Below are 12,594 nucleotides of genomic sequence, written 5' to 3'. Positions count from 1 at the left end.
AATAGTTAAGAATTGGAAAACTGTATTCTAGAACTGAAATCAGCTGGTTCCCATGGCTTGGAAACAGTGATGCTGTTCACAAATTCACTTTTGCAGCCCCAATGCCCTCATGACAAGGAGTTGGTGAGGATATACACATGAGGTAACTGAGGAAAACCACGGCATCTTGGTAGTTGTGTCTCCTGACAGTCAGAATGCACCTTCTTGGTTAAGGTGAAGCCTTGGATAGGTTCTTCTTGCTACATCTAAGACTGAAACATCAGGGACACGTGTACAATAAGGGTCTACATCTTCAGAACTCCTGAAATCAGTATAATATCACTTGCATTGTGGTTTTGACATCCCCTTTTTGTGGGATTCATGAGGGAAAAACTTACTCTAAAAAAGGCACTCGGTCCAGCCTGATTTGGGAAGGAAAAGGTCCACCTTGTCATGAATATGCCACCATCCCTTATAATATTCATTAAAAACTTCCTTTAGGTCCATGAGACAGAAGGAGGTGCCACCCTCTATCTTGGGGCAGCCCCCCTCTCTCTCTGTCCCCTCCCCCCTTCCCTTCTACCTCTGAAGTGTTTGGAGTAAAATTCTTAAACTGATTATGTCACTTGACCAAAGTCTTAGTCATTGTTCTATTGCTGTGAAGAGACACCATGACCAAGGCAACTCTTATAAACAAAACCGCTTAATTGGGGACTGGCTTACAGTTTCAGAGGTTTCTTCCATTATCATCATAGCGGGGAGCATGGCAGCATGCATGGCAGGTGTGGTACTAGAAGAGTAGCTGAGAGCTACATTCTGATCTGCAGGCAGAGAGAGAGAGAGAGAGAGAGAGAGAGAGAGAGAGAGAGAGAGAGAGGAGAGAGGGAGAGAGAGGAGAGAGGGAGAAGGAGGGAGGGAAGAAGGGAGGAAGAGAAAGAGCTCAAGCATCTGGCCAGGCATGGGCTTTTGAAACCTCAAAGCCCACCCCCAGGAACACACTTCCTCCAACAAGGACACACCTCCTAATCCTTCTAATCCTTTCAAATAATTCAACTCCCTGGTAACTAAGCACTCAAATATATGAACCTATGGCAGGCCATTCTTATTCAAACCATCACAATTGAATTATTTCCTTCAAGAAGACAGGAGAGTCCCCCTCACCACCACCATCACAAAATAGTAATTGTATCTGTCCAAAGCCTCTTGATGTTGCATAAGCCATTGATATTTGCCATGTTGGGAGTCTAAACCTGAATGGACTGCAGCCCCCAAAGGGACTGCAGCCACACCCTCAAAGGGGAACCAAATATCTCTGGTGCCATGTTTCTCCAGGGAGCTGAGGCTACAGGCACATGATAGGGCTGTGTGACCCCTTGGTTCCACCCATGACCTCACCTTCTGTAGAACATTCAGGGGCTTTGGGACCAAGCTTGTCTACTTCTTCAAACCACAACAGGGGTCTAATGAGAGGCAAGTGAGCTCTTCACATGGGTCTGTGATTTGAAGATACCTGCGATAGGGTAGGAGCAGGTTTAGGGAGCACACATTTAGCTCACAGGAAAAAAAAATGAGAATTCTGGTACCTTGGTAATGATCCTTAAACGTCCTCGTCTCTGGGGAGAAAGAGTGCAGCCGTCCCCACTGTGGGCTTCTGCGTGGCTGTTAAAAAGACTAAATTAGACCAGACACCAAAATAGTGGAAAAGAAAAAGGAGTCACAAAATAACATTTCAGTGTGATTTGCTTTTGTGCAAAGTAGAAGCATTTATATAGCTTGTGTCTGAGCATGGAATATTTCTGGAAAGATTTAGCCAGACTGTTCACAATGGTTACTTATCCAAGCAGGGTGGAGGGCAGGGAAGTGGCTTCTAAGTCCCACTTTATTGCTGTCTGTGTGTTGACCATTTTTTCAATGACCTATATTACTTTTATAACAAAAGATATTTTGAACAATGGCAAACAATGAGGGCACTATTTAAAAGCTTGTGTCAATGCCCCAGCAAGACTGAATCTATGAGACATATGTCTGAGTGAGCTATTCATTTGCATATACATAATAATCACAATAGATAATACATATCACACTGTAATCACTATGAAATAGGCTTGTATTAGCATAATAATCAAAACACAGAATGCATATTGCATAATGGTCATTATGAGGCCTATTTAGGCAGAAGCGAGGCATGGACAGAGAACTGAAAGCAGTTGGGGTGGGATGTATCTGGATTCCCCTGACTCCAGATGGTGAGAGAGCCCCCCTCTCTCTCTGGCACCGGTCACAGCCTTGAAAGTAGCGCCTACAGCATTGACTGTGGATCAGCAGTGCCTCCATGCTGGTGCTGGTTCTCCCAGCAACCCTCAGAAGCAGGCTCCATGTCCTCCATTTAACAGATGCAGAGACTGAGGCTGTGGAGGTTCATGCCATTGTCATAGCAATGAGACTAACTGCCCGTGCACACCCACATAGCCCTTTATATAGTGCAATATTGGCATGGGGTTATATCTCCCTATTACTCTGAGATAAGATGGCAACATGTACTGTCTCTATCAAGTTCCACCTCTAGGCAGAGGTCTCTAAAAGTATAGGGGATACAGAGCCACAGTATAGAAGGAGCCTGGGTTCTTGAGCCATCCACCTACCTAGACAAGGCATACACACCATGCCATGGCTCTGATATGATGGCTTGAAACTGCTGCTAATTTCCCTAAACAATGCAATAGGCACAACATTGTACTATTAGAGTTATTAGGTTTTAAGGGCTGAAAAGCACCACTAGGACATAGGGATCATTATTTATATTGTGGAAGATCCTGTTTATAAACCATACCACAAATCAGTTGTTTACTTATGGTCCCATTCAGCTATCAGCTCTGTGTGGGACCCTGGAGCAAAGCCAAGTGTAGAAACAAATGAAACATGGGCACACAGGGCACCTGTCCACCATGCTACCTCCTCAGACACCCTTCTTTTCATAGGACATGCACTGAGAGTGAGGAGGGCTCCCAGCCAACCCAATCTGTCACAGCCAGCAGTGACCAATAGTGTCACCAGGCATCTTTGGGCTAGGGGGTACTCTGAGTGCCCTGGTTCCACCAGCAGCCCTCCTCCACCCCCTACCTGGGCAACAGTTCAACCCAGGTTGACCTAACCCAACCAAACACAAACCTTACTGTACCTAAAGTGTTTTCACACACTTTTGGCTTACTGGTGGCTTCCTGCCTGCCTGACACAGTGGCTGATGTTAGCCAAGCTCTATCCCATAGAGATGCTTACCCCATAGCCCTGCTCTAGTTACATGGCCACCAATAAGGGATATGAGGAGAATCTTGATGACTCAAGATGGTGACTATCTATTAGAAAGGAGCTGGAGGTGGGTGGCCAGGGGCCAGGCCTGTAAAAATGGCCCACACCTTCAGCCAACTGGGGTGTCCCAGTTCAGTGAGAGATATTGTCTTAAAAAAAAATAGAGAGCAATAGAAGAAGATGCTCAGATGTGATGTGGACCTCTGACCTCTACAGCACACTCATTAGGCACCTTCGATGCCCTGCACTGTTCCCAGTGTCTCATACCTATGACCCTGTCAGATGGATAGATTGGAGCTGACAAAAGATTAGCTAACCCAACATACCATGATCCATCTTTAATCCCCTATGGGCACAGGGTGTGTAGAAATATTCACTGTGGGGCTGAGGAGATGACTCAGGAGACGAGGAACTTGCTACAGAAGAAGCAGAAAGACCAGAGGCAGGAGACGAGGAACTTGCTGCAGAAGAAGCAGAAAGACCAGAGGTCGGATCCCCAGCACCTACATAAATACAAGGGGGTATGGCCTCCCACCTGTAATCCCAAACACAGGGGCCCAGTGTTAACTTCTGTTCTCCACATGCATGCAACACACACACACACACACACACACACACACACACACACACATATGAAAAGAAATGTTGAGTCTGCTGTCTAGTGAGTGTTGGCTCTGTGAGAGCAGATGTGGGGTCTGTTTGTTCATTCTGCTGACCCTAGAACCCAGCACCTTCCTAAAATTTTGTAGTATAGAAATCTCTTACAGAGACAGGAAGAAGTGGACAGCCATCATCTTATAGATTAGGTACCTAGAATAGCAAAATTCACAGAGAAAGCAGAAGGGTGATTGCTAGATGCAAGGAAGAAGAGCACAAAACTTTTTTAGAACCGCAAGCACAGGCTTTGGCTAATCGGATCAGGCACAGACTCTGAGAATTAAAAGATTTGTTTGTTATGCCTGCAAATACTCAGGAGTAAGACTTCAAGCATCCTGGATGAGGAAGCCTCAATCTTTGGGCTTTCTCTGTTGACCCCTGGTCTGTTAATCTTCACAGCATCCCAACATCTTCTCTAAGGAGTAACATGTACTTGTGGTAGGTACCACATCTGTGTGAGGCCCCCAAAGGGTCAACAAGAACCATGTCATCTCCCACTGATGGCTTTGGTAAAGACAGCAAGACTGGCAAGTGTCAAAATACAGAAGTGAGCCTGAGCCCCAGGGTAAAAGAGGAACAGGCTGGTTGGCGCCAAGCATGGGCCGTTGGAGGATGAAAACCATGTACTTATGTGGTAAGCCTGAAGAGAGGCCTTTGCTGATGTTTTTTCCATGACCAAATTCCTACACTAGAGAGCATTACATAGAGGCCTCCAACAGCAGCGCTTCACCAAGTTCTGACAGTTTGTGGAGAAATATCTGTTGACGCGAACCAGTGAACTCAAGAATCAGGGAGTGGGGGTGGATCAAGTGATCCATTTCCTTTCAATTGCAACTTCTTGGTTGATGCATCCATGAGACTATATGAGACACACTAATGCCTGCAGAAGCAGAAAGGTTTTCAGTAATGTTACTTTGAGACAAAACTATGAATTAAATTTGCTTAGGGAAAAAGATGGAAGTGGAATCCTGAGGGACATGTCTTATTAAGTGGAATGAGGAACTTCATTAGTGGCATCAGCTTTTGGTTTCCAGCATGACTTTGTTCTATTCATTTATCCAAAAGCTATTGGCATGTTCATTTCTCTGCCAGCTGCAGATGTTTGCCCTTGGTCCTGGACTCTCTTCCCGATCCTGGGGATATAATGATGAACACATAACATTCATGCGGCTTACACTCTAATGAGATGGGAGTGAACCGAAGGCACAGAGCTCTCATGCTCACAACTCAGTGTAAGATGCTTATTTGCTAAAACACACAGGCTGTAATCTATACCTTAGAGTGCAGAAATACAGTCAGAGACCTCTCTTTCTGACTTCAAACTTTTCCTTAATCCCAGTAGAATAAGTCAAGGCATTCACCTCCCAGCCCAGGAGACTTGAAAGTTACTGGTAATGCATTGGCCTTTGGGGGTGAGGAGCTGGGTAGCCTGAAAGAAAGGTTTTTGCCAGTACAGGTCAGTGCACATGTCTGGAAAGGATTCTTTTGGGCCTGGGCTTCTTGAAGCACAGGACTGCAGGAAGAGCAGGGCTTTGTGGGTATCCATAGAAATAGTTCATGCTTTCCACAGCCCCACAGTTAATCTCATCTGTGAGTCTCCTATTTCATCTCACTGCTACATACCGTGGAAGCAGGGGAGGGTCCTCAAAGAACAGCATCTACTATCATGGTCACATAGTTGATGAACATCACAGTACTAGGACAGAGCCTTCCAAGACAGCCTCCAGAAGGGTTGCACTATTGCCAAGCTGAAAACTAAGGAGAGTCAACCAGGTTTTTCTGGGCCAAGCCAAGAGGTGAATCTGTCAGAGCGTGCAAGGATCAGGGCTGCGAAAGTGCCCTACTGCTTGCCAGTGCTGGGGAGGCAGAACTGGATCTGTGGGGCGTGCTGGCCAGCCAGTCTAACCAATTGGTGAGTCCCAGTTTAGTGAGAGATGCTGTCCTAAAAATAAGGTAGAGAGCAATAGAGGAAGATACTCAGCCATGATGTGATCCTCTGACCTCTACCTACATAGTCATTAGTGAGTGTATACACAACACACACACACACACACACACACACACACGCACGCACGCACGTACGCACACACACACACACACACGCACACAACACACACACACACACACACACACACACACACACACACACACACACCCTTCACTTCACTCTCCCAAGAAAAAGGGATAAAACAAAACAAAACAAAACAAAACAAAAAAGCCACTGCAGATGAACCTCTTCAGTGGTGTCTATGGGCTTATATGTCCCCTATGTGGAATACAGAAGCATCCACACACGGAGGTCTTGCTGTCCCTGGAGGGGAACAGGAACTATCTACGGTGGTTACAGCTCTAACGTCCTTTTCCTGGGTACCTCCTTCCTGCAGGGTGAGGCAGGAAGTGGCCACCAGCTGCCTTCCCTGCCGACTCAGCTGTGCAGCCCTCCACAGTCCCATGTCCTCACTTCCCCACGGGCCCTCCGGGTGAAGGAAGGTGTTCTCCTTTCCTGGTAAAGCAGACATTTAAGGGGCAGGAAACTCAACAGCAGAAGAGAGGAACAGAAGAGTGGCCTGTGGGCATGGTTGGAGGCAGAGTGAGGGCAAGGTACAGGGAACCGAAATGTCTCTCCTTCTGTTTTCTTGTCGTTGATGAGCAACACCCTCTGTGTCCACAAACCCCTAAGTGTTTGTTTTTTGTAACATCTCACATTTTGCGCTAAATTGGTACAGCCACTGCGCTCCAACCATAGCAAGGGTACACTGGCTGTTTTCTTTGCAGAACAGAACCCAAGTTTCATCATATAGAAAGCTCCATACAAACAGAGGTGACATTTCCTGATCAGTCCAACAGGCCTGCCATGAGTTTAGACAGGACCCCTGGCTGACTTCCTAAGAAGTCAGCTAGGCAGATCTCAAAATACCCAGTCACAGTGGGATCAGACATGCAGGATGACAGGAACTCCCGTTTGTGGAAGTGCTGTGGAAGAATAGAAACCTCTGGCTGTGAAATACCTAGCTCTAGTGCATCAGGATAATAAGCATGGCCCTAAAGGCATAGTTGGCATTGAGGATGTCCCTGAGGGTAGTGAGCATAGATCATGGTGAGTACCAGAGAAAATACCAGCCCTTTGGGCTTTGGGGTTTGGCTGGAAGTGTTGAAGGGAAAGGTCACCTCCAGGTGCCTAAATCCAGGCCATGCTCCACACAGTTTAAAGATTAAATTGACTCATTTGTACAGTTTAGAAACCCCAAGTCAGTTAAGGAAGAGTCTCAATCTGGTAACATCCCAAGGTACTTGGTAGCAAATGGAAAAACTCCCTACAGAAACCGATTCTCAACCTCTCTGCACACAGATTCCCAAGGTGAGCCATTTCTGAAATATTAGCTCTCAACCCAAATCTACAGAACATGAGTCCACTATAAATGAGTCAGCAGACGCAAGGGTGTAGCTCAGTGGGAAAGCACCTACCCAGCTTGTGCAAAGCCCTGGGTTCAACCCTAAGTCAAATACAGCAGCAGGTCTAGAATAAATCCCCAAAGGCATAAAATACATCCTATGAAAATCCAGCAATCAGAAAGAGGTTGTGAATTGTGGTCAAAATAATTAGAATTGTAAAGGAGGGGGAATTAAAATTATGAGAAAAGAGGGCTGAGTCAGTAAAGTGTCTACCACTCAGCATGAGGACTTGAGTTTGGATCCAAAGAAGCCACATAAAAGTTGGATGAGGTCACTCATGTAGGTAACACCAGTGCTGGGGTCAGGGAAGGCAATAAGTGGATCACTGGAGCTCATTGGCCAGCCAGACTAGCTGGAAGGATGAGCTTAGATTCAGTGAGATACCCTGACTCAAAACGTAAGGCGGAGATCAGTCAAGGAGGGCTCCTAACACAGACTGCTGGCCTCCACAAGCACACGCACATAACACATACATGTGTAACCACCCATACAGACCCCCACATGATCGTGTACCTACATTGCATACAAAAGAAAAAAACAACAACAACAAAATAAAACAAAAAAATGAAAAAGTTATAAGAAAAGAAATTCATTTCAAAAGACCAGAAGTGTTTTTAAGGGGACCATATATAACTTCTAGAAGTGAAATATGTACCAATTAAAAACTTAATATGTAGGTGAAAGTTCAGACTAGAACACTTAAGCAAATACAGGCTGGTGAGGGAGAGGACAGAAAGACAGCGAGATCACTGAGACAGAGGGGAACCTTGGTGTGCTTCACACAGGAGCTCAAGAAGGCCAGGGAGGGGGCCAGTGCTTCCAAAGATAACCCCTGAGACTTTTCTAGAACAGGGGAAAAAAAGAAATTAGGGAAGCATTGTTATCAAAGGAAAACATGAAAATCTGGACACATTGTAAGAAAAAGCTGCCAAAGGCAAAAATCAAAACAGAAAAACGGAGGAGAAAGAAAGATGAAAAGAAACAGCGGTTCACTCAACGGCAGACTTTTCAGTCCCAACAATAGAAGTCAGAAGTCAGTGGAACATGGAGGCTTGCAGGATGACCTCATTTACTTTGCCAGCTAAAAATAAGGAGGAAACAAATAAAGGCTCAGCCACAGAGCATGCCTAGGGGCTACTCCAAAGTTACAGAGACTGGAAGAGCTGGACTCACGGGGTCGTGACCCAGGCAGTTACTGGGGCCACTCCTAAACCAAGACTCTGACGTCACTGACTTGAGACTTTAGTTTTTGAACAGGAGGTTCCATGGCTGCTTTTCACGGGGTCTTCCAAATCATGTAGACAGTCCTATACGTAGGGTCTGAGAAACCGGTACAAGTCAGAAGCAAGTGAGCGAGCAGCCTTCTGCGCAGTGTGGGGATCGGTTCAGTAAACAAAGCCATCATGCAGAAACATTAAAGACAAACATCCTTGATGGACTTTTCCAGCCGATAGTGCTCCGGTTCTTGGTCGTAGGAAAGGGAGAGCAGACCAAACACCTTTAGGGACAATGCCTGGAAGAAGGGAGCGTCACCCAGAGCTCACATCTGTTAAGCCAGATGTCATGCGCAGTGCTCCCAAGACCTGAGCATAAAAGGGAAGGCAGAAAAATGGATGGTGTCACCAGAAAGAAAAACCTCTTTCTCGGGCATGTTGACACACACACTCGGCACTGTGGTGTCTGAATGTTAGCGTCCACCAGGCAGCCAGAGACCCAAAAACACCAGCAGAAAAGGAATCCCTAGGAAATCACCCTTGTGGTACTTCAGATGGGATAAGGAGCTGGCAAGGGAAAGCTGCAGGAAAAACTTCAATGATGGGCCCTGGGGAGATGGCTCAGTACGTAAAATGCTTACTGTGCAGCAGATCCCCAGCACCCAGGTACAGGAGGCGTGTACCTGCCATCCCAGTAGTGGGAGAAAGAGACAGGAGACTCTGGGGCTCAGTGGCTGGCAAGTCAAGGCCATCAGTGAGTTCCAGATTGGGTGTTACCGAAAGAATCTGGTAATACCGAGAAGGTATCTTTAAAAACAGTATTAGTATGAAGCTCTCTGATTTATTATTTTTTCTAAAGACTTAACCTAGCCTTGAGTGATGATGGGGCCCATTCACTAAAATTTTTTCTCGCTATTACCCTCACTTACAACAGGTAGTTAATTGGTCTAATTGTATTATATTTGCAGGTGTCTTGGTCCATCAGGCAGAAAGAAGTATTCACAGAGCAGTGAGTGAGTGAGTGAGTTAGTTAGTTAGTTAGTTAGTTAGTTAGTTAGTTAGTTAAGGAGTGAATGTTATTTTTGGACAAACCATTCTGAGCCGTAAAGTAGCCTTGAAATATCAAAGCTAAAACAGAAACCTCTCACCTTCAGTTTTTGTGACTGGGGGGGGGGGGGGAGTGATAAAAGCGGGTGACGAGTTAAGACAGAGTGGGAGAGAAAGAGAGACAGAAACTATGAGGGTCTCTGGGTTGTAGTTGGTGTCAGGGTCCAATATGTTGGAGCTCTGCAAACAGTTTTTAGAACAACCCACGAGAGCCTCGTTGAGGGGGAAAGTAGAGACTTCCTAGTGAAGGTAAGTGAGAATTTATAAACAAACGAACTGATGGGCTGGGGACATAGCTTCCTTGGTAACATGCTTGCTTTACAAGCACGAGGGCCTGAGTCTGAGCCTCAGAAACTATGAGAAGAAGCTGGGGATGATAATGTGGGGTGCTTGCAACCCAGCACTGGGGAGCCGGAAAGGGCAGTGTGCTGAGGCTCTTGGCAAGCTGATCTAGCCTAGACGAGTTATAGGCCGGTGAGAGACTGACCCTGTCTCAAACAGCAGAGTGAGTGGTGCCTTTGGAACACACCCCAGGTTAACGCCTGGTCTTCACATGCACGTGCACACATAAGCACACGCGTGCGCGCGCTCTCACACACACAACTGCCAATAAGTAATGTGAGTCAATTGTGCACGTGTAAGCAGGACCTCTTCTTTGAAAAATCTATCAAAATGAATTTCCCCAGTGGACCCAGGATGCCTTTTCTCAGGCAGGACATGAGGAACAATGTTGTAGACGGAAGGGAGATGGTCAGAAAACCATCTTCAAATTAGCTTCGCGTGAGCATGGCCGTGGCCCTCTTCTCCTTCCTCTGCTTGTTCCTCTCATCCCTGTGGTGAGATCCTCTGACCGCCTCTCTCCTACTAGAACCAGCTGCGGTTCTCAGAGGTGAAGATACATGCAATGTTTGGTAAGGGACAGAGGAGTGGAGCTTGCTAAGACAGGAGAATGGCCTTTGCCTCCTGCACTCCTCTTGGATCCTTCAAGTCTTCCTCCTTTGAAGACTCCTTTGGACTGGCTCTGATGGCCCAATGCCCACTCTTTCTTCCTTCAGGCTCTGCTCAGCATCTTGAGTGAGCGATGACGTTCCTTCCCAGCACTGTTTCTCCCAGGGCTTTAGAGATGCACATTTCAGGGAAATAAAAAGGAGAACAAACCTCTTTCTTTCCTCTGCTTCCCAGGAGAGGAGGCTGACCACAGAGGCTGACTTGTTGGCCGATACCCAATGCTCCAGATGAACCACATGGATGACTGTTCCTTCCACTTCTAGGAAACTGAGCCCCATGAAACAAGAGTCACGCTGCAGACATGCTAGACAAGCAATGGACCGTGAGGACTCTGGAGAGAAAGGGGACAAGAGGAGACCATATGGAGCACTGGCTGCTGGGGGTGAGAAAGACGCGCCTCTCACTTTCTCCACACAGGGTCCAACCTTTCTGAGGGAAAATCTTCGTATTCAGCTGGGAGACGGTCTCGCTGGACAGAGAAGTCATTTCTCCAGGTGTGACAGATGTTGGATAGGCTGGGACATCTCCAGGTGATTGCAGGTAAACAAATCAGAAAGCAATTTTCCTTTTGCACCTACTGCTTGGTTCCGCTCTGGGCACACCTGACTAGGAATACACAAATCCCAGGGCCGTGTCTGCAGGAAGAATGGTTATTTGTTTGTATCATTTACTTATTTCGAGTCAGAGTCTCATGTAACTCGGGGTGGCCTCAAACTCACTCTGTAACAGATAATAAGCTTGACCTTCTGATTCTCCTATCTCTGAGAGCTGAGATTACAGATAAGGTCCACTGAGCCTGGCTTACTCGGTGCTGGGAATGGAGCCCAGGGCTTCCTGTATGGTGGGCAAGCACACTACCAACTGAGCTATACCCCAGCCTGATTTTTTTTTTTTTTTTTAAGTAGAGGGAAGTTCTTGATACTTGGATCTGAAATCCACCCCAGGTTGTTTCAGGGGATGGTAAAACATAAACACAAAAGCACAGAATTAACCCCGGTCCAGGCCCTCCTGAGTGAGGATGTGTGGCTGGAGAGGTGCTCAGTGCTACAACCAGCGCCGCCTACAGGATCTGGTGGAAGAGACTTCCAAGAACACTGGCTGCTTCTGCTCCAGCTGTCCCACCCTCTCAGCAGGCTCCTTGGAGAAGCTTCTCCTTGAGAAATCTGCACATGACTCCTTACCCCAAAGTGGCTACTGAGGGCTGGATTTCAAACAAGACTGTGGACATGCCACCTCTGAAGCTTCTTCACATCTGAGCCTCTGGCATTTGTAAGAGTTGGAGCTGTTGGGGGATTCCAGGGTGAGACAATGTGCAAAGGGTTTAGAGTCCTAAACCCAGTATGTACAATGGTTAGCAAATACTGCAGTGCCTTCTTACAGTCTCCAGACATTGAATATTGCCGCAGCCTGAAGGCCAACAATAGGGTTCAGTGGTAGAGTGCATAAGGCTCTGAGTTCAGTTCCAAGCTCTATCAATGAGAGGGGCATGAGGAGGAGGGAAAGAGAAGGGGAAGGGGAGGGGAGGAGAAGACAAGCAAGCGGGGACAGGAGATCACCTAGTTATAATCTGAAACTCACATTCATGTGTGGGAGTGGCCTTCAAGATCAGTCAAGTCACACGCTACCACTGGCCAGTGTCCCTCTGATGATGGGCATACTCAACTCCAGCTTGGAGTAGCTGCAGAACCTGTGAAGACTTCCCCATATGGGGAGGTATCCTTCCCTCAATCCCTGATCAAACTGTGAAAAACCAGTTGACCAACATTCAAAAGAGGAGCAGAGCTGGTGGGGAGACCCAGCACCCGCTCAGCAGAGCAATAGTCTCCAGCAGGCCATCCATCTTCATTTAAAAGCTTAGTGTGATCTCAAT

At 46.8% G+C, this 12,594-nt stretch overlaps 1 long non-coding RNA gene across 1 annotated transcript; it reads right to left on the bottom strand.

Moving 5' to 3' along the window:
* Window positions 1–702: 702 nt before the first annotated feature.
* LOC131910588 (uncharacterized) lies at window positions 703–12,187 on the bottom strand. The gene is made up of 6 exons (XR_009379175.1): window positions 11,906–12,187; window positions 10,875–11,359; window positions 3,612–3,701; window positions 1,563–1,638; window positions 1,375–1,489; window positions 703–800 (listed from the first exon to the last, which is right to left on the bottom strand). It is a non-coding gene; the product is annotated as an uncharacterized LOC131910588 (long non-coding RNA).
* Between the last annotated feature and the right edge of the window lie 407 nt (window positions 12,188–12,594).

The sequence above is a fragment of the Peromyscus eremicus genome, chromosome 5 (assembly GCF_949786415.1).
Source record: "Peromyscus eremicus chromosome 5, PerEre_H2_v1, whole genome shotgun sequence".
Taxonomy (NCBI): Eukaryota; Metazoa; Chordata; class Mammalia; order Rodentia; family Cricetidae; genus Peromyscus; species Peromyscus eremicus.
Note: the sequence above shows the minus strand (reverse complement) of the source record. Positions and strands in the feature narration are given on the sequence as shown.